At 43.8% G+C, this 23094-nt stretch overlaps 1 protein-coding gene across 6 annotated transcripts in view; it reads right to left on the minus strand.

The window, feature by feature from the left end:
- Positions 1-23094, minus strand: part of LOC125459689 (RNA-binding Raly-like protein) — a 1242755-nt gene that overhangs the window by 899468 nt on the left and 320193 nt on the right. For all 6 annotated transcript variants that reach the window (XM_059651584.1, XM_059651585.1, XM_048546398.2 and 3 more), the window contains one exon: positions 3265-3409. The gene's annotated coding sequence lies outside the window, so the exon portion shown is untranslated. The remainder of the gene's footprint in view (positions 1-3264; positions 3410-23094) is intronic.

Below are 23094 nucleotides of genomic sequence, written 5' to 3' on the forward strand. Positions count from 1 at the left end.
GTATTGATCGGTTGCACTCTGATGGGTGCAGATGTTGCCATGGGGAGTGTATCGGCTAAACAGTAGCAGCAGTTAACTGCGAAGCTTTGTTTAAATATAAACCAGTCAGGTTGAGCCTGATTAATCAAGGCACTGCCTTGAGAAAGGAGCCAAAAGACTGTCATTACCCGTTTTACGTTAAAACAGACATAGTGAGTGGGTATGTTTATTTATTCTGTCTGCAAAGGACAGGGCCTTACTGCATTAATATATGTAGCTTCCAATATATTCGCCACTCTGCCAGTCTTACTGGTGATCTTAAATTGATTGTCAGTGTAACTCTTAACACACTCAAGACTAATTAGCAAATGCTGACCTATCCCAAAATCAGATCTAATGTTAGACACAGCTTTCTGAGCACTCCAAGCATGGGCTGGTTCTGTGCACAGTGTTTACTGTGTACTTCCTGGCTCACATGGTTTACTTACGAATGCCTGGTGACTTCAATAATTGGCAGGTTACGGCAATATCATTGTTAGGTATTAATAACGGGAAAAATAAAAGGTAAAACTCATCAGCTTCTCATTTTTAATGCAAGATTTAGAACTACGAGTAAAGTGCATTACTTATTAGTAATATTAAATCAGTATTAGTAGCTTTTATGAACAGTCATAAGGTTTATTAGGCTGACTCCTAGACAGTGAAATGGTATAGACACTCAAGCCTCCATAACAAACTTTTCGAGTGATGTGAGAACCCAGGACACTTCCTGTCTGCTGGACACCTGCTTATGGAAGAATTGTCATCTGAGTTTCAGAACTCGAGCAACAGCTGATTACACTACGAGATGAACAATGAAGCTTGTATTCAGAGCCAAGTCTATTGTACCCTGGGTGGCTCAGGGGTACAGTGGGCAGTTAAGTTGACTGCAAGGGTAATGCTGATGGGATAGACTAGATCAATGTTTCTGCGACTGCAAATGTGAATCCAGAATGGTGTGTTGTCTCCACATGATCAGGATCAAGGATCTAATTGACTAGCTGCAGAGCATTTCGAAGGACAGAGGGTGAGCAGTCACTCTCCATATTGGCATGAACAACATCAGGAGAAAGAGGAATGTGGTCCTGCAGTCAGAATAGAGAGAGCCAATTGGGAACTGAGCAGGCAATACCTCAACAATCTCTGGATTGCTTCCACTTCCCAGTTAGTGGAAGAGCCGAGGATAAAGCAGATGAGTCTGTGATTGGAAAGATGGTGCAGAATGGAGGCCTTTAGGTTCTTGGGATATTAGGGTTTAACTCTGGGATAGATGGGACCTGTACCTGACCAAAGTTCACAGCAAAATAAAACCAGGACTGGGATCCTTGCAGAGGGTTTTGCTTGTGCTAGGGGGGAGGCTGTAACTTAACATGGTTAGCAAGTGATAAACAAGAGATAATGTCAGAGAGATGTACATTGCATTACACAGGATGCCAGGAGGGGTACAGAGCATGAGAATACACAATACGAAGTTAATGGGTGTGATCTGAGTATGGGAGAAAAGAGAAATCCAAATCAGGGTTTGTATGGGCAAAGGTGAAAGCATTTCTTTTTCCTTTATTCATTCATGGGATGAGGGCATCACTGGTTAGGCAGCATTCATTGCCTAGACAGCAGTTGAGAGCCAAACACACTGTTGTGGCCCTGGAGACACATGTAGGCCAGACCAGGTAAGGATGGCAACTTCCTTCCCTCAAGGACATTAGTGAACCAGATGGATTTTTCTGACAATCAGCAGTGGATTCACATCATCGCTAGATTTTTAATTCCAGATATTTAGCGAATTCAAATTCCACCATCTGCCCCGGTGGGATTAGAACGCAGGTCCCCAGAGCATTATAATAAAATGTGAGGCTGGATGAACACAGCAGGCCAAGCAGCATCTCAGGAGCACAAAAGCTGACGTTTCGGGCCTAGACCCCGAAACGTCAGCTTTTGTGCTCCTGAGATGCTGCTTGGCCTGCTGTGTTCATCCAGCCTCACATTTTATTATCTTGGAATTCTCCAGCATCTGCAGTTCCCATTATCCCCAGAGCATTATCTGGGTCTCTGGATTAACAGTCCAGCGATACCACCACGAGGCCATTGCCTGGAATTAACATAATCTGTGAGTTGCAAGGGCAGATGGACATAAGGGAATGTAATGCTGTTGCTGTAACAGAAACCTGGTTCAAAGACGGGCAGAAATGGGCATTAAATATTCTTGAATGTAAGATGCTCAGGTAAAATAGGAAAGAGAGAAAAAGCGGAGATGTAGCAGTACTGATTAGGGAGAACATCGCAATACTGGGGAGAGAATATCCCAAAGGAGTCATGGACAGAATTGAACCAAGGACACAGAGTTCCAGTTTAAAATTGGGCAGGCAATATTGGTCAAGGAAAGCAAGGGTGACGGGCAGCTGTGCTTTTCATGAAACAGCGTATGTGCACATTAGTTATACTCAGTAAAGCTACTTTGTAAAATATCTTTACTCAGTTGCTGTACCTTCAGGAATTCCAAGCTGAATTATCTTAACCAGCTTATCCATGTGTCCAGGGTGGACAGAATATTGTGGAAGTGGCAGAAGTTCAAGAGTTTAACAACCCCCTGTGCCATTTTAGGAAGGGAGGCATTATTGTCACCATGTGCTACACATATTTATCAAGGTATTCTGGTTAAAATATGTTTCTTCCTGCATTGAACCTGCTCTGTAATATAGAATTAAATGGTAATATTTTCCACTCTCTTTATATGAAGCGTTATCCAGAAGTGTTATGGTGCACATAGGGAGGTGATGGCCTGCTGGTATTATCACTGGACTGTTCATCCAGAGAACCAGATAACGTTCTGGGGACCCAGGTTCAAATCCCACCAGGGCAGGTGGTGGATTTGAATTCAATAAATAACAGTTGAGAATCTAATAATGACTGTGAATCGATTGTTGGGGGGAAAATAAAAGCCCATCTGGATCACTAAAATCCTTTAGGGAGGGAAACTGCCATCCTTACCTGGTCTGGCCTGCATGTGATTCCAGGCCCACACCAATGTGGTTGACTCATTCATGCCCTCATACCCTGAATGAATAAAGAGGAGGAAATAAAATAAAATAAAATCTCTGGCTAACAGGTCAAAGTGTCAAATGCCCCAGCCAATGTTACCAATCCTTTAGTCAGCTGTATTCAGTACCTAGTCAGGTGCTGGGAGAAAGGGAAATAACAGAGAATGAAATGCTCAGGAAAAGGACATATTGGAAAAAAAAGACTAACCTTGATGGCATACCAGAAGAACTTCCTACAGTGTTGAATCTTTTCAAAATGCAGATAGATGGTCCCAACTTCCAGTTCTCACCTTGTGACATATAAGGGCACTTGGCTTCTGACTGCTAGAGTACCTCAGCAGCACATTAACACACTGCAATGAAAGTGGAAAATACTGAGTTCTGACGTGACTCCAGATCAGATGCTTTGCACTAATTTCTCTTTCAGATGCAGACTGTTCTGCGTCAGTCGTCCAACTATTTATAAAAGCAAAATACCGTGGATATTGAAAATTTGCACCATACAGACAGTGCTGGAGAAACTGAGCAGGTCTGGCAGCATCTGTGGAGAGAGAAACAGAGTTAATGTTTCAAGTCCCATACTACTCTGCTTCTGAACTAGCTTCTTGAAACATTCACTCTGTTTCTCTCTTCACGTATGCTGTCAGACCTGCTGAGTTTCTCCAGCATTCTCTGTGTTCATCAATTCATCTTTATGTATAATAATAGCAACATGTCTTGAGGAACTCAATCTTACTCTTCTGCTGGCCCAACACAGTGCTGTGGCCTCTCTCACAGTGGAGGTTGACTGCACCCAAGCATTTATTCAACATGGAATCGCACACAATAATCCTCGTACATAATGAGATTCAACCGAAAAATAGAACCTGCATAAGGGACAATTATGGCTCTGTGACTGACTGGATTCTGGAGAAAGATTAGTGGCAAAAAAGAATTGGTAGCAGTCAAATTCAAGGCAGGACACTTGCTCAGGGTAATACATGTCAGCCACAATATTTGAGATTCACATCTATTGGTACTGACTCCGTCTATCAACGCTCAACTGTTCACAGGGCGGCACAGTGGCTCAGTGGTTAGCACTGCAGCCTCAGAGCACCAGGGACTCGGGTTCGATTCCAGCCTCGGGTGTCTGTCTGTGTGGAGTTTGCACCTTCTCTTTGTGTCTGCGTGGGTTTCCTCCAGGTGCTCCGGTGTCCTCCCACAGTCCAAACATGTGCAGGCTCCATGGATTGGCCATGCTAAATTGCCCGTAGTGTTCAGGGATGTGTGGGTTATAGGGGAATGGGTCTGGGTGGGATGCTTCAAGGGGCAACGTGGACTTGTTGGGCCAAAGGGCCTGTTTCCACACTGTAGGCAATCTAATTTACCATGATTGTGTACAATCGGAAAGCACAATGCTCAATCTGTACCATTGCAACATCTTGCATTTAAACAATGCCAAAGAGTGGTGGAAGGGTTTGAAATTTTGAGGGTGCACACCACAGGCTAGAACAGGGTCAAAGCAAGCCTTAAGAAACCAACCAGTGGACAAGAATACCTCCTCCGAATTAGTGGGCTGCTCTGTCGGAGCAATATCTGATTGGGCTCAGGATCCTCATTTAGGGAAAGCCAAATGGAGATCCTCGTTTTTTTTTATTTGAGGGGTGGGGTGGTACATTGTGTCAGGCATCAACTTCCCTAGACTGCCACACTCCTGTTGGGCTTGTGGTAGAAATGTAGCAAGAGGAGCCGAGCTCTAGTCGAGCCTGCTTTTCACAGAGCCGATGTCCCCAAATTCGCGTGCGTCTTTGTGCGCGTAAGACTCATTTGCAAGATTTATTTCTCGGTCAACGAGGCTTTCACCTCATGCATGCATGATTTCAGTTTGTGATTGAATTCCAATTTCTGAGACTTTAGATGTGGATTTGACAGGTTCATGGGACCTACGGTCTCCCTAGATTCATTGGTTACTTCATCTCGCACTCCCTGATGCTGAAATAGAACACCATTGTGCTAGCAAAGAGACAGAGCTGCCCAGAATTGCTTTCTCACTGCTCCATTAGACTCCAATTTGGATACCAAACACTTGAGCATTTTCAGTAACACTAACTACTGCTGGCAGTTATTAATATAAACAGGATAGAATTTCATCATTCTCCCCAGGGTCTCTTTCTTATCGATTGTCCTATTTTCTTTGAGCTTTTACACAATCTCGAAACACATTTGAATTCAGGCCCTACAGGTCTCACCGATCTATGTTTTCCGAAAGATAGCTGACAGCACAGCTGAAAGCGATCTTTTCTCTATTCAGCAGCATCAAAATGAAGAAGAATTGCTGCTCCATGAGTTATCTGGTCCTCACAGCTTGCTACCTGATCACTATTCACACTGTGAATGTGTACGCTTTAGCTGCAGTAATGGTTAAGGGAACGGAGTGCAATTTTACAATGAGCACCCATTAAGCTGGGAGCTATGCTCAGCCTTGGAAATAATAAGCTTTCTGTTGCAGCTCACAGTGATCCCAGTTGGAGCAGCAGTGACCACAAAACATGAGCAAGAGAGAGAGAAAGACAGTGTGTCTCATATTCTTGAAGAGTTTAGCCAAATGCCCAATCAACTTCATGGGTCAGATAAAAATTAAACAGCATCCAGCAAATGCCAGATGGAAACAGTGCCCAATGACTGGGCAAACACTGCCCATTGCTTTGCTGTCCTCTCAGAAGCTAGACTGGTACTTTTAAATAATCTGAAAACACAAAGCTTCAGACATCAAACTAGACCACCCAGTCTCACTCATCTGGAGCACAGACATCGACTGTCATTGCAGCACATATCTGGGATACATAACACTCTTCTCAATCTGTTCAGTTAGTTCTGAAGAAGAGTCATACTGGACTCAAAACGATACGTCTTGTTGCTTTTAAAGACCCAAGATCATAGCATCCTTACAACTCAGAAGCAGGCTATTTGGTCCATCAAGTCCACACTGGCCCTCCCACCTGGACCGTCACTCCTACCCTATCCCCATAAGCCTGCATTTCCCATGGCTAATCCATCTTGCCTGCACATTCCAGGACAATATGGGCAATTTAGCATGGCCAATCCACCCTAACCTGTGCATCTTTGGACTGTGGGAGGAAACCGGAGCACCTGGAGGAAACCCACACAGACACGGGGGCAATGTGCAAACCCTACACAGGCGGTTGCCTGGGGGTGGAAATGAACCTGGGTTACTAGCGCTGTGAGGTAGCAGTGCTAACCACTGAGCCACCGTGCCGACCTCTCTCCACAGCTGCTGTCAGACCTGCTGCAGACAAGTGCATGGATAGGAAAGGTTTAGAGGGATATAAGTCAAATGCAGGCAAATGGGGCTAGTTTAGTTGAGGAAAACTGGTCAGCATGGATGAGTTGGACCAAAGGATCTGTTTCCATGCTGTATGATGCTGTAATTACGTGGTTATAGGAGTGAAGGGAGTAATTAAGTCCACCCTGTCCACACTGGATGTTTGCAACAGCAATTCATCTACGGCCACTCCTCTACCCTTACCACATAACCCCACAGTTTGTTTTACTTTTCAGATACTGACCACATTCCTGCCTTGTGACTAAAAAAAAAGTTATCTCACATTGCTCACATCAATCTGAGGGGTATAATTGTAGAATGTGTCTGACAAGCTGTATTCACAGCCTAATAATATCACAGTAGGGTCTCTGTCAGCTCACAGCTTGATTGACTGTTCCAACTGCTTATCTTTGAAGTGGAAATTATGGCTACAAATGCCTAATATTCAAAGCCATGAGTGAATTTCTCCAACAAACCCTCAAACAGGGCATTGCAGATCCTAACTACTTGCCGCATGTACCAGTCTGTCTCTGTTGCTTCCTTTTTGCCAAACATGTTAAAACAGAGGCATCTGGTCCTTCATCCTTCCTCTCATGCAGTCCCCACTTACTCTGTCCAGATCCCTCATCATTTTGAATGCCTCTGTTGTATCTCCTTTCAATCTTCTCCTGTGGGAAATGTACCAGCTTCTCCAATCAACTCAGGGGCGGAGGTGTCCCATAGTTGGGACCATTTTCATGAATGTTTACTGCATTTTTTCTCCACACATAACATTTAAAGATAGTTGTTGACGGGCCATCTAGTTATTGGTGGACATAAATTTACCTAAAACCAAGGGATGGAGAATTACGTTGGCTTGTTTAACACAGCAAAGGGAAAATAAAATTAATTTACTCAACAGCAAAGGTTGCAGGAATGCAGCAAATGGATAAGAACTCAATATACAGAGGTCCGTCACTGTGATGTCTTACAAAGCCAAAAAAATGCACAGCCACCTCCACTGTACTAACTGGTAAAGGTAAAGTTATATCACTTCTAGTTAACAACGAGCATATTGCCTTCCATCTCAGAATCCCTACAGTGTGGTAAAGGGCCATTCAGTCCACACTGAAGGGCATCCCACTGAGAACCACCCACCCCCTATCCTATCCCTGTAACCCCGCAATTCCCACGGCTAACCCACCTAACCTGCACATCCCGGGCAATTTAGCATGGCTGATCTATCCTAACTTGCACCTCTTTGGATTGTGGGAGGGAACCAGAGCACCCAGGGGCAACCTACACAGACATGGGGAGAATACGCAAACTCCAAACAGGCAATCGTCTGAGGGTGGAATCGATCTTGGGCCCCTGGTGCTATAAGGCAGCAGTGCTAACCACTGAGCCACTGTGCTGCACATCCATCAACAGATTGGTGGTCAAATACTGTTGACTTGTTTGCTTTCTCTGGGGTCTAACTATAAATTAATCACTGGGTTATCGGTCTCAGGTAGGTTGCAACTGGATGTTTAGAGGTACCAACCAATTCTTGTGACCCAACTGGACTACCTGTGTAATGTGCCCTATTCATTCTCTCAGTTAACCTTCTCTATTACACCACTTGCAAATTCAATGTTTAATTGTAAATGCAACTAATTACGATTAGGAGGTTGATAAACAGCTGTAAGGGCATGAATTGATTTGAATTTTTCGTTAATAGGTTTGACAATAAAGCAATAATCATTAACTCAGTTGTTTGCGAGAATCCTAATGGGAAAATGAAAAATAAACATTGATCTAATTTGAATTAATTGTTTTAAGACAATTCAGCAAGGTGGGTTGAGCTGCTGTTTACTCCTGAATATTAACAAGATGGTAAATCTCAGAAGGATTCTTAGTGAGGGGTCAGAGTCTTCTTCGTCACTATCCTCTCCCCACCCATCTCTGCAATCCAACTTGCTGCCTTTTCATTATGTTGCTTTCCTCTGAGCACACTGGTCTCCAGATGGAATTATGGAATTCCAAATTCATTTTGTGAAGTGCTTATCTAGAGATTACCCAGATGAAGATAATAGTTGAATCCTTTTTCATTATACACTCCCAACACTGGTGAATACTCCAATGTTGGGACAAATTCCTGTTTTCAGGGTAGCCTGTCATTTGTGTCACAGAGGGAACAAAGCAGATAAAGCTCCCTGCACCACATTCAGGTTGACCAGAACCCAAAATTCCTTTCTCCTCAAAGAGAACAATTGTGTCTTTTTTTAAAAATAATGAGTTTATAGACATAATGGCATTGGATTAGAAATGCAACTGAAACCTCAATAAAGTTCCAGCCTTACCAATTGGTCACTGCTGATGCAGAAATTGTAGAAGTCCCTGTGAAGATCTGAGGAGGAAGCATTCAGACACATTCTGCTTTTTAAAACCAAAGTAAAGAAATGCATCGGGCCAGACTTAAGGAGCAGTAACCTCATAGAGACTGCCACTCATAAGGAGACAGCACTGCATTTCCGAGACTAGATTCCACTCAGAGTTCCATCCGTAATGTGAAGTGTTGCATTTTGGTAAGACAAGCTGACATTTACACATTTAATGGAGGTCAGTGTTATGGAACAGAGAGGCCTGGGGATGTGGGAACGTAGTTCTGAGAATGTGGTAACTCGGGTAACAAGGTGATGAAGAAGGCATTTAGCACACTTGCCCCCATTGGTCACAGCACTGTGTACAGGAGTAGGGACGTCATGTTATGGCTGAATGAGGCATTACTAAGGTCACATTTGGAGTACTGCATACAATTCTGTTCGCCCTGCTACAGTAAGTTATTAAAGAGGAAAGGGTGCAAAAACAGTTTGCAAGAATATTACCGAGAATGGAGACATTGAGTTATAAGGATTGGCTGAGACTTTTTTTTTCTCTGGAGCAGAGGTTGACAGGTGGTGTCTATAGACGTGTACAAAATCATAGGGAGCATGGATAGGGTGAATAGCCAAGGTTTTTTACCCAGGGTAGGGGAGAACGAAACTAGAGGGAATAGGCTAAAGGTGAGAGGGGAAAGATCAAAAAGGGACCAGAGGGGCAACGTTTTCAGAAACGGGGTGGCACAATTATGCAATGAGCTGCCAGAGGACATTTGGGCAGATACGTGGATAGGAAAGGTTTGGAGGGATCTGGGCCAAACACTGGCAAATGGGACCAGTTCAGTTGAGGAAAATTGATCAGCATGGACGAGTTGGGCTGAAGAGCCTGGTGTTTTGCTGCGTCACTATAAATGCAAAGCTGTGTATCCATTCTGATGGTCTGCTGTGGTGCAGAACTGTTGGGAGATAACAAGCCAAGCATCCTAGACACAGTAGTGGGCTGCCATATTCTGACAATTAAAGATCCCGACAGCTATTTTGACATCTGCTGTCAAACAATGAGGCAAGGGTAATGTTGGGATTGGGTATCAGATGGGTAGAAGTGTAGGGCAGGAGCTGGGGAGTGTGCCAGATTAGTAGGGTACTAGCTGGATTGGGTACCATCGGGATCAGGGATGGGTTACCATGCCATCTGTTGCAAGATGAGCAGAGAACAGGTAAATACATTACCGGATAGGGAGGGTGCTAACAAGGTCAGGGAAGCTGGGTAGGGAGGTCGTTCTCAGAGGTAGGATTCATGAAGGGTAGGCTGCCAGGTAATTAAGATTTCAGCTCAGATGGTGCCAGGGAATGGGATACCAGTGTGTAGTGTGACAAGGGGGCCGGGTAAGTAATACAGTGTTTAGGTTAGGTGGGAGTCTGGGAGGGATATTGAATCCAGCAGGGGATGTAGAGCATAAAGGATGGCAGGGGTTCGGGAAGGTTGTGTCCAGAGCAGGGGAGAGGGGGATTTGATTCAAGGTTGTTAGGGTGTGTGTGCTCTGGGGGAGTTGAAGTTGGGATGTGAGTTGAATATGGGGGTCAGTGGAATAGTTATTTTGGAGTTAGACGATGCATTTATCACCTAACTTTTCCTGGATAACGATTTACTTAAACTTCATTTGAACATCCTGAAGTGTTTGATTTAAAGTGGATCCTTTTGGCGAATTCCTTGAATGTTCGGATCCCTGGGAAATTCTTTCAGTGTTTACTAAGATAGGGGATTTGACAGGGTTCCCACGCGCAACTCCCCATGAATGCTGGAATAACAACTGTCTGAAACAGACCTCATGCTGAAAGCACCACTCCTTCATTGAAATAGCAATTGACCATCTGCATCAGGTGAAAAAGTGCAGATTGAGATGAGACACACTGCAGATTAACAATTAAATTAACACAGGATAACACAACAGAGTCTTCCATAAGGCACCAGCTGATATAATCTGAATATCCAACAACAGAGGGTGATCACTATGCAGTGACAATGGATATATAGAGTATTACATCAGTGTCAGAAAATTTCGGCTCTGCTTCAGGTAACATTTGAAGACCACCACCACTGGTCTCTAAGATCCAGTGCTTCTTAAGATCAGAGATTTAACTTTACTGCTTATTGGCATGTTACGTGACGGATTAACCTGAGGGATGGGAGCGCTTACGATGAGAGTCTTGTTATTTAATTGGTACCGTAAACTCTCACATACCAATATCTGAGTCCTTCTCTAATCAGCTATAAAGTGGATTGAATGAGAAGAGGCTAAATGCAATTCAACAACGAATTTATTTTACAACTTTCAAGTCATCAAATGTTATTTATTAAATTTCATCGTACTTTGAAGCACACGCACACAAAAAAAAACACACTACACCATTCCCAACAGCAGACTCTAACTGATATATCTAAAGCTTTCGCCTGACTTACCAGCCCTATGTTAAGAGAAGGATCATTTCATTCACATATTTCCATACGCAGAACATGAAGAACTGATATGCAAACAATTGGTTTCACTATTTGGGAATTAGCTGGCCAGAAAGTCATGGGCTTGACTTTCAGTGGTTCTGCTAGCTTGCCCCATCTGGGGACTGGTAAGTAGTGTTGCCAGATAAACCATGTCTCCTCCACAAAGAGGTGCCTCCCAGATCAACAATCTGCTGTTTCTAAGTAAACAGAACCATCCTGGCGCATTGGGTATGAGATGAGCCCCGAGCTGCAGCAGCCTACACAATTCTGCAAATGGCTTCAACACAGCATGCATTCCCTTCCAACCACTGCCTGTTTGCTGCTGTTGCGCAAATTTAATTTCCTGGAGAAACTTTGTATGTACAAGTTGCACAGTGACCCTCTTGGAGCAAAGTGATCACAAAGCATTCCTGGGGCCCCAGGAACTGAATTTAAGACTCTGAGCTTCCAGTTGTTTGTCACTTTAACACACCATCCTATTCCCGGGCCAAATCTCTGCCTCAAGGCTTGCTGAATTGTTCCAGTGAAACTCAGTACAAGCTGGAAGAACAGCACCTCACTTTCCACTTGGGGACCATGCAGCCCTCTGGACTCAATATCAAATTCAACAAGTTTAAGGCTTGAGGCATCTTCTCTCATGTCCTTAGCCCAACCAGACACACCAGGCCTAGTTATCACATGATTTGCTATGATGCACAACCCATTGTTAGTAATTAATGGTCCCCATTAGCAGCTATTCATTCTCCTAGGCTGATTGTTGTTTAGTCCTTTGTCTGTCCAGCAGTTCTTCTCTATCCTTGGGCTCCATCTTGAACTATCTCCTCCTATCCCCTGTGATTTGCATAAAAACCAACGTTTACCTAGCTACCATCAGTTCTGAGGAAATGTTAACTCTGATTTCTCTCCACAGATACTCAGACCCGCTGAGCTTTTCTAGCAAATTCTGTTTTTGTTTTATTTTACTGAATTTAATTCTTTCAAAACCCAGCGAAGTCTCATTTCAGGACAGAATCAGCTGTCGAAAGTTCATTTATGACAGCTTCATCACAACCATCTCTCACCAACACCACCCCTACCCCCACCCCACCAACAACAACCAAAGTATTGATGAGGTGGAAGTGCATGATCGAAAATTCAAATAGTAAGTGGTCATAAAAGCATAATTGGTAGAATATTGGCTGGAAGTTCCTCTTTGAGCGCCAATGCATCAAGACATTTGTTTTTCTCTTTGCCCAGGGAGAAAGTTGCATTTACAAGTTGCAGTATCATTCCAATTCTTCTCACATTATACTAAGGTCCTGTAGGCCTCCCCCTGCTGCACCACCGCCCCCCACCGGTAGCTGGAAATAAATCCCACAGATTTCTTTGGGAAAGATTTTCCCTCAGTATCTTGACCAACAGATCTCCTAAACAACATCACTGAAACAGATGATCTCATTCACCGTATTTCTGTTATGGGAGCTTGCTATGTGCAAATGGATTGCTGCATTCCTACACTGCGATGTAGCATTTGCCTCCAGCAGGGTCTCTTCACATGGTATGAGTTTGTTATTATCTTATTACCTTATCTTTCAAAACATAAGCAACTAGGGGCGTGGGAAATGTGGTATTGCAACATCAAGCAGATTGGTATGACAGCCCACGAATACATACATAACATTGACAGGAGCATCTCTGTTTGGCCTAACATTAAGCAATTTTGTTGCAGAGAGCTGCACACTTCCATTGGCATGCCATGCTTCAAGTGGTTCATAGTTCCTTGAAAGTAGAGTTGCAGGTCGACAGGATAGTGAAGAAGGCATTTGGCTTGTTTGCCTTTATTAATCAGTGCATTGTATAGGTGTTGGGATGTCATGTTATGACTGTACAGGACATTGGTTAGGCTACTTTTGGAATACTGTGTTCAGTTCAAGAGATTCAATTCTAGGCTGAACAGGCTGGGAGTACGTTCCCTGGAGTGTTGGAGGCTGAGGGGTGATCTTATAGAGGTTTATAAAATCATGAGGGCATGGATAAAGTGAATAGTTAAGGTATTTTCCCCAGGGTAGAGGAATCCAAAGCTAGAGGTTTAAGATGAGAGGGGAAAGATATAAAAGGGACCTAAGGGGTAACATTTAATGCAGGGAGGGGGGTATGTATGGAATGAACTGTCAGAGTAAAAGGCGAAGGCTGGTACAATGACAACATTTAAAAGGCATCTAGATGGGTACATGAATAGGGAGGGTTTAAAGGGATATGGGCCAAATGCTGGCAAATGGGACTGGATTAATTTATGATATCTGGTTAGCACGAACAAGTTGGACCGAAGGTTCTGTTTCCAAGTTGAGCAACTCTATGGTCCATAACCAATTAAGATGGAGTTTATAACTTCAGCTCACACTCTTTGTGTGACACAGTGATTATATCATGAGCATCTCTCTGAAAGGCACATTGACATGAGAGAACAATAACTTTACTCAAAGAAAGTCAACTGTTCACAAATAGACATCCTGCAATTGTGAAGAGCACTATTTCCACACAGGAATATTTCTGCCACATGAGCTGGAGTGGAAATGTTAGATTTAGATTTTATTGTCACATGTACTCAAGTATAGGAATACAGGAGTACAGTGAAAATCATAGAATTTCTATAGAGCGGAAACAAGCCGTTCGGACCAACAAGTCCACACTGACCCACAGAGTATCCCACCCAGACCCATCCCCCTTTAACCAACCGAATCTACACATCCCTGAACGCTACAGGCAATTTAGCATGGACAGTTTACCTAACCTGCACATCTTTGGACTATGGGAGGAAACCAGACCACTCAGAGAAAACCCACGCAGACATGAGGAGAACGTGCAAATTCCACATAGACAGTCGCCAGAGGGTGGAATCGAACCCAGGTCCCTGGCGCTGTGAGGCAGCAGCGCTAACCACTGAGCCACCGTGTCGCAACAAAGCTGCCATTCTATAGCACCATCTTGGTTATAAAACCAAAAGCACTGCAGAACAAATAAGAATAAAGCCAAATGGTAAGAAAACATCCAGTTCTTATCTCCATAAAGGTGCCTGGAATGCTCAGCCACTGATGAAGGTACCGGGGCCTGGCTATGGCCTGGAGTTTAGGTCAATCTAGTGAGAAGGCACAGTTAAAGCATGTTTAAGCAGCTGGTTTCCAGCCCACATTCAAACACAACTAATGTCTTCCAGACAGGAAGTGGTCAAACTGGAGCTGAAGGGATGGAATGACAAAATTCTTCCAAGCAAGCTTATGCAGCTCCAACTTCAGAAGATGTCATGTTTAGTCGGTCTTCCCTGGAGTATTCCTTGAAAAATAATCTCTGAAAGGAGAACGTCTCATCTCATCTTCGCCTGCAGCTGCCTCCGTGGCTTGATCTTTCTTAGGTGTCAGAGGTTTTGTTTAGCTTTCCACTGAACACTCAGGGTTTCCCTGACTGATGAGTCCAGATAATGAAGGAACAAGATCAGGGCTGGGTCAGCGATTTTAAGACCAACATCTGACTCATGTGGAACATATCAATGTACTGATGTTCTGTCGCTTCTCCAAAACTGAGAGGATAGAAACAAGCAGATTTCTCAATGCAAAACTAACTGTTAATGTTTCAGCTCCTGCTCAGGGGTTCACCCTCCTCATGTTTACCTCCAGGCCACTTAATATTTCATGTAAAAAGTTCCCATGCTCCCCACTTTGGACTCCAGCAATGGGCACCTGATCCCGCATGCCTTGTTTTTGGCACTACAGTAGAGCCATTTTGCAGGTTACCATGGCTTACACCCAGGCCACAGACTGACTGTTCATCCCAACCTCCCCCTTGTCCACAGCAATGTTAAACACACTGCTTCATTCCCATACGTGCGAATAATGGTCAATCAAAATCACTGGAAACTCTGGTCAAACAGTTCCTCCCGTAGTCCAAAGATGTGCAGGTTAGGTAAACTGTCCATGCTAAATTGCCTGTAGCGTTCAGGGATGTGTAGATTCGGTTGGTTACAGGGGGATGGGTCTGGGTGGGATACTCTGTGGGTCAACCTTTGGTCTAACTTGTCCGTGCTGATCAACTTTCCCAAATTAAACTTGTCCCACTTGCCTGCATTTGGCCTTTATCCCTCTAAACCTTTCCTGAGGGAAGAGCTGGATAGGAAACAGGCATGCGGGGATGGGAGGAAGCAAGAGAGAGAAAAACGCTAAGTAGCAAACTGGGGCTGGACCCGGTTAGTTACAACATTCTAGGCATGATTGTGCCTAGAAACATAGAAGATAGGAGCAGGAGGAGGCCATTTGGCGCTTTGAACCTTCTCCGCCATTCATCACGATCATGGCTGATCGTCCAACCCAACAGCCTAATCCTGCTTTCTCCCCATAACCTTCGATCCCATTCGCCCCAAGTGCTATATCTGGTCACCTCTTGAATACATTCAATGTTTTGGCATCAACTACTTCCTCTGGTAATGAATTCCACAGGCTCCCCACTGTTTGGATGAAGAAATGTCTCCTCATCTTTGTAGTAGATCATTTACTCTGAATCCTCATACTGTGACCCTTGGCTCTGCACAAACCACCAGTGGGAACATCCTCCCTGCATCTACCCTGTCCAGTCCTGTTAGAATTTTATTAGTCCCTTCAAAAACCCTCCTCATTCATCTGAATGCTAGCAAAAACAATCTCAACCTAGTCAATCTCTCCTCATATATCAGGCTCGCCATCGCCGGAATCAACCTGGTAAGTGTTCACAGCCTTGCGTCGAGAGCAAGAGCATCCTTCCTCAGAAAAGGAGACCAAAACTGCACACAATGTTGTAGGTGTAGCATCACCAAGAACCTGTCGAATTAAGCAAAACAATCAATGGTCTCTCACCGCGGTTTCATCATGCCACAGGGCTGCAAGAGAACATAAGATCATGTGATATGACATCACTTCCTGTGATGATGCCTCCCATGTCCCATTATCATATCACATAATTAAACCTAACTCCTTAGACAATAACATTGGACTCATGTGTGTGCTGTCACCCAGAATGGGAGCTCAGATCTTAAATTGAAAGTGAGCAGAAATACATGTTTGGAAGTAACGTGGTGGGGTAGGGATGTGGTGGGGTATGCAGGGTGAAATTTGCTGGTCAGCCACATGATGGAATGAAAGTTGCAACCTCTAATTTCGCTCTCCATAGCTCTGGACTTCAACATGCATATCAAACAGCGTGTGGATCAGGGCAATGGCAAACGCATTGATCGATTGATTGATTTATTGTAGTCACATGTACCACGATACAGTGAAAAGTGTTGTTTTGCTTGCTATACAGGCGGATCGTACCATTCAAAGTGCGTCAGGGTAGCAGAACAGAGTGCAGAACACAGTGTTACAGCTGCAGGGAAGGTGCAGAGAGAGAAATCAGAATTAACGTCTGAGAGGTCCTTTCAAAAGTCTGGTAATAGTGGGGAAGAATCTGCTCTTGAAAGTATTTGTGCGTGTATTCAAACTGGTGTATCTTCTGCCCAATACAAGAGGGTCTTTGATTATGTTGGCTGCTTTCCTGATGCAGCAGGAAGTATAGATGAAGTCAACGGATGGGAAGCTGGTTTGCGAGGTGGACTGGGCTGTGTCCATGACTCTCTGTAGTTTCTGGCAGTCTTGGAAAGAGCAGTTACCACACCACACTGTGATGCATCCCAGATCGGATGCTTTCTATAAAAAAAATTGCTATGAATCTTTGTAGTAATGTCAAATTTCCCGAGCAAATGCAGACATTCTGGTGCTTTCTTGACTGTTGCATTGATGTGGGTAGACCAGAGCAGAATGCTGGTGATCACACTCCCAGGAACTTGACCATTTCCTTCCCAGCACCACTGACACAGACACGGGCTTGGTCTCCATTCTGGTTCCTGAATTCGATCATCACATCCTTCACTTTGCTGACGTCGAGGGAGAGATTGTTGACTTTACACTGTACCCCTAAGCTCTCAATCTCTTTCCTGTACTCTGTGTCATCTTGTTTGGGATCAGGCCTACAAGGAGTGGTGTCATCAGCAAACTTGTAAATGGTGCTTATTTCCTGTTCTAACTGAGACCTGCTTCTCACCTTGCTCATGGCGAAAATGACGACACTTTGCTGTGATTCAGACCAGTCCTTGGGGAGGTAGAAGGGACTGTACATAAGCTGCAGTTGCTGCCAGATTTACTTCACAACAACCATCAGCATTGGCAGTCTGTCTGTTATTATTACAGCTAAGTCCAGGTCAGTCACATCAACAGACACACAGTCATTTATTCTCCAATCAATCCTCCACGAGTCAGTGTTGACTTATTTCTAGAACCGAAAGAAGGCAGTCACCGCTAAGCATAATTGATTTGCAGGGAATAACATTCAACAGTTTTTGCGCAAATCTCAAGCACCATCAGTTAAAAGGAGCAGTACATTCACAAGCATGTTTGTCAAAACATTGTAAATAATCATCACTCCGTACAATGTTGTAAACTTAGAATGTCTCTCGGAATGAACAGTGGCAGATGTCATTGTGATAGAATTAACACGCACCACTTCCCTCTTCCTGTCAGTTTGCCGAATGTGTTTTCTTGCTTGTCTTGTGCGGTACTATTATAGAGTGACAACATTTAACCTGGAACAGCCTTAAGTAAAATGCCTTAGCAATCCATACATTCAGTTCGAAGGGGGGTCAATGCTCCATCCAGGAACAAAAGCTGATATTATTCTTACTCAGCTGTAGCCTTCATTTACATAGTGCCTTCAAAAGCGATCTTCACAGAGGAATATGGAAAACACTGGGCACTGAACTGAAGGAGAGTAGAGGGAAAACCTGGTCAGAGTGTTGTGTTTTGAAGAAGACTCCAGGATTTAAGAGATTCAGGGACGGATAACCAGAGAATCACGAGGGGAAAAGTGGTGAAATGCTTGGATGGTATAGTCAAAAGAACAGCGATTTAGTTCGGCTGCTAAAATCCTGGGAAGTGTCTGCTTCAGGTTTTCTTACCAATTAACAAGATCGAACTTAAGTTTGGTCATGGAGTAAGTCAGCCTTTTTCAATGATTATCCTAATCTTTACACTGAACCCTGTTGGAGTGTGCCATATGGTTAGAAATGATGAGAGGGTAACGGTGGGAAATTGCCTTCATTGACCAAGTTTTTCAAAGATACCAAGGGGCAAATTCCAATAAGCCAAGTGGGAAAATACAAAGCCTCTGTGTATGAGACTCAAAAGGGAATGCTTTCACGGAATTTCAGACACCCAGCAAAAAGACTAGAGAAACAATATCACCTTAAATTGCAGTTCAGACCAAAGAAGGAGCTGAGGAAGATCCAAAGGACAAAGAAAACTCATGAATTCAGATCGGGTTGCACGGTCGCCCTTAGGTTTTGATATTCAGGAACTGTAGCAGGATACCTCGGGAACAAAATGGGTGTGACACATTCATTAACCAGCTTGGCACCATCCTGAAGACAAACTGTTGCTAACAGAATGGGCTAATACAAGATTCATGGATCATGCCGTGGTGGGGATTATTGCTTGAGGAACGGTCAGTGGAAGTCATTGTGCGAAGAACGCATGTCGACCCAGAGCCCGAGGGTAATGTATTTTGAAATGGTCACAAATAAAACAAACAAACAAGCAAAAAAATAAAATCAGCCTTTCAAAATTCCCTGTGAAAATAATTGTCCCTCTTGCATACTTAAAAATTGTCTTTCAAACACAGGCAATGAAATTCCCATTTGCAATCCACAGTCATCTAATCTTGTCTAAATCAACAAGCTTTAGAAAACCATTTCAAAGCAAAATAAGCTGATTACAATGCCATGGCCATCAAAAGTAAAAAGCTAATGGTCTCCTTCAATGTTTGTAAAAAATCCAACCGATTCTAGGGATTAGTGAGTCTTGGAGTTCAGTCAGGCATTCACAATTAGGCCGTTTGGGAAAGAGGTGTTGGAGGCTGAGGGGTGGCCTTAGTGAGGTTTATAACACCATGAGGGGCATGGATATGGTGAATTCTGAAGATCTTTTCCCTCAGGTAAGGCAGTCCAAAACTACAGGGCATAGGTTTAAGGGGGGAAAGATTTAAAAGGGACCAAAGGGGTAATGTTTTTCACACAGAAGCTAGTGTGTTTATGGAATGAACTGTCTGAGTAAATGGCGAAGGCTGGTGCAATTACAACATTTAAAAGGCATCTGAATGTGTACATGAATAGGAAGGGTTTAGAGGGATGTAGGCCAAATGCTGACAAATGGGACTAGATCAGTTTAAGATATCTGATCAGCATGGACAGGTTGGACTAAAGTGTCTCTTTCTATGTTGACTCTATCAACAGGGGTGGAGGCTTTCCTGCTCCCCTGATGCTGCTTGACCTGCTGTGTTCATCCAGCTCTACACCTTGTTATCTCAGATTCTCCAGCATCGGCAGTTTCCGCTATCTCTGAAGAGATTTACCAGGATGTTGCCTGGAATGGAGGGTAGGTCTTACTAGAAAAGGTTGAGAAAGGTGGGGTTTTTCTCTTTAGAATGATGAAGGATGAGAGGTGACTTGATAGAGGTGTACAAAATGATCAGAGGTATGGATAGGGTGGATAGCCAGAGACTTTCTCCTCGGGTGGAGGTAGCTAATACGAGGGGGTATAGTTTTAAAGTGAGTGGAGGTAGATATAGGGGAGTCATCAGAGGTAGGTTCTTTACTCAGAGAGTGGTAGGGGCGTGGAATGCATTGCCAGAGAGGGTAGTGGAGTTTGCCTCATTAGGAGGTTTTAAGCGGCTATTGGATAGGCATATGGATGATAGTATAAGGTACGGATGGAGGTTACATAGAATGCAGAGTTTGTGTAAAAGTTTGGCACAACATTGTGGGCTGAAGGGCCTGTACTGCACTGTACTGTTCTATGTTCTATGTACCAAACCTTACCTTTTGCACTGAATAAAATATATCCCTATCACCAGTAAGAGTTATCACTGCCAGTCATTTCAGAACATGAAATTTAAGAGATTAAATGAACTCTAGCCCCAAGTCTAACAAAATGAAGGGGGGTTGTGTTAAGGCTTCACGAGGTTCTGGACACAGGGAGAGGTGAAACCGATGGAGGAGTTAAAGACACGGGTGGCCATTCTAAATCTGGGGCATTGGAAGCCAAGGAACGTCAGCGATAGAAATCAGGGTGAACAGGGCAGGCACAGACAACAGCATTTCAATAAGCCAAAATGAGACTGCACCGGGAAGCTGAGGACTACTGGAGCAGGAACTTGTTCATTTTGTATGACTGCCAGCGCTGTGATGTCGACCTATGTTAGCTTCCCAACAGCAAACGATGTCACAGGTTCACTACCTGTGCTGCCCTCACAAAGCACGCTTCAATAATAACAATGGGGAACATCACAGAGGTCATGGCTGGTGATGCTGTCTGACCCAAGAGAACTTCTCATCAATCTTCCCATTAGCTGTGTGGATGAATTCTCCTCCAATGAGTTTCAAAGAACAAAGAGTAAAGAAAATTACAGCACAGGAACAGCCCAGGATCCAGATCCTCTATCTAAACCTGTTGCCTATTTTTCAAGGATCTGTGTCCCTCTGCTCCCCGCCCATTCATGTATCCATCTGGATACATCTTAAATGATACTTTCGTGCCTGCCTCTATCGCATCTGCTGGCAACGTGTACCAGGCACCCACCACCCCCTGCGTAAAGAACTTTCTACCCATATCTCTCTTAAACTTTTCCCCTCTCACCTAGTGACCCCTAGTAATTGAGACACCACTCTGGGAAAAAGCTTCTTGCTGTCCACCCTGTCTCTACCTCAACAACTCTTTTGATTAGAGAAAAGCTGCAGCAGGGTAAATAATTCTGCAGTGTCAGAGGCTCTGTTTTCGAACACGCATTTCATAATCTGTTTCTGTCAACAATCAGTGTTTGCCTATTGTAGGTCTGCTAAATTATACAACAATGCAGGCAGCTTGCAATTCATTAACTGTCAGTTACTTTGATGATTGCTCAATTTTCAAGAGGGATGTCAGGACACAGCTTTAACCAAGATGATTTTCATCAACACAATCATCATATTTCGTATTGATAACTGCTGTGTTAGCGATTTCAATTAATCTCATCATTGCGGTCAGAGGAAGGCACTATATATACAAATGAGGGCACACTTGAGTGAAAAACAAAACTTCAACTCATTAAATTAAAACTGTATTCCTTTATGTCTGGCTGAGCAGAACAGAATTATTCATGTGAGGACTGAGTAATACCATCCTCTTCCCTTTCATTCAAGAGTAGACACAATTGTGCTGAAAAGCTAGCTCTTTTATCCGCTATATTTCTCAGGGAATGCACAACAGGCGTTAGGGATAGACTTAATTCAAGGTGTCACATGAAGCATTTCCGGGTCAAGATGACCAGATGGAGAAGGCAACCTCCTTAAAACTCCCCTATCCAATACCTCCGGGGATGGGTGACATTCAGAGTGAACTCCAATCTGCTATTACTTTCCAACACTTCAACATCAGGCACAGAGTAAACGGCCTGGACGCTGGCCAATGATCAAAAGCATTGTGGCTGAACTTAGCCTAATCACTGGAATTCAAACAACTCTCTTTCTCTCTCTCTCTCTCTCTAGCTGAGATGCTCGTGTGTCTCTGGGGGAAAACACACACACAAACTGGGCAGAAGACACTCAGTGAAGTGCTCTGGACTACAAACCGGCTGAATTAAGTTGCTTTTATTTTAATTTCCTTTTGGATTCAGGCTCATCAGAAAAGAAGATTTAGAATGTAGAAACTCCCCCTGAGGTGGGAGCACGGATGGGACTTCTTTCACTGTCCTCCCCTGTTCCGATGTGTGACTATCAACTTGTGGCAAGCAGGTCTGTGGATTGGGATGTGCTTGGAACTGACCTTGGGACTGATTGACCTTTATCATTTATTTCTGAAACTCAACACGTCCATGCTAACAGTGGACTAGATGAAACGTAGGTCTCCGAGTTGAAGCTGTGTCGAAGACTTTGAACTCACTGCATTATCTAGTCCCATGAGGTAACCTGCTCTATCAATTAAACCATAACATTAAGTTTAAACTAAGGGTTGATATACATGAAGCTGCATATCACAGTGTGAAGCAATTTGTGTTTTAATTTTTAAAAAATACCATCCATTATTTAGTAATTCATTAATATATGTATTCCAACATCAGTTAGATTCAAATGCAAACAAATTACATTGAAATGAGTACGGCAGATTACTGTGGGTCTTGGTAATGGATTGAAGCAGTTGCAAGACAGAGGTTGTGTCATCCCAATCCCATTCCAATTGGACATTGGTCCACAGCACTGTTTCACATGAAAGAAGAAACACAAAAAGGTCCCAACCCGAAATGTCAATTTTTCTGCTCCTATGCTGCTACCTGGTCTGCTGTTCCTCCAGCTCCACACTGTGTTATCTCTGACCCCAGCATCGGCAGCGCTTACTGTCTCTGACAAAAACGTCAGTGGCGTGTTCCCACCTCACAGAAATATTTGCACTTTAAAAGCTTCTGTTTTGGCAAGTGCATACAATTCTTTGAGTAGAACCTCACAGAAGGATTGTATACAGGTGCTCAAGAAACAGTTCAGTACCCGTTCACAGAGAAGGCAAATGGAAAATGTCCAGAAAGAGGACAGGACTTGCTGGTCTCGTGGTCATTTACCAGCTGCCGAAATACATGGATGGAATTTGCAAGAGGAGAAAGTGAGAGAGTCAGCCTGAGGTGATTCTTTACTGGTGACACTCAACAGGCCACCAAAGTGAACCTGCTTCCACAGCAGCCTACTCCATCAGAGATAACGGGAGGTTATAGCATAAGAGATCATGTCACTGAGTTAGTAATCGAGGATAACGAATAAACAAC

Source organism: Stegostoma tigrinum, chromosome 16 (genome assembly GCF_030684315.1).
Source record: "Stegostoma tigrinum isolate sSteTig4 chromosome 16, sSteTig4.hap1, whole genome shotgun sequence".
NCBI lineage: Eukaryota > Metazoa > Chordata > Chondrichthyes > Orectolobiformes > Stegostomatidae > Stegostoma > Stegostoma tigrinum.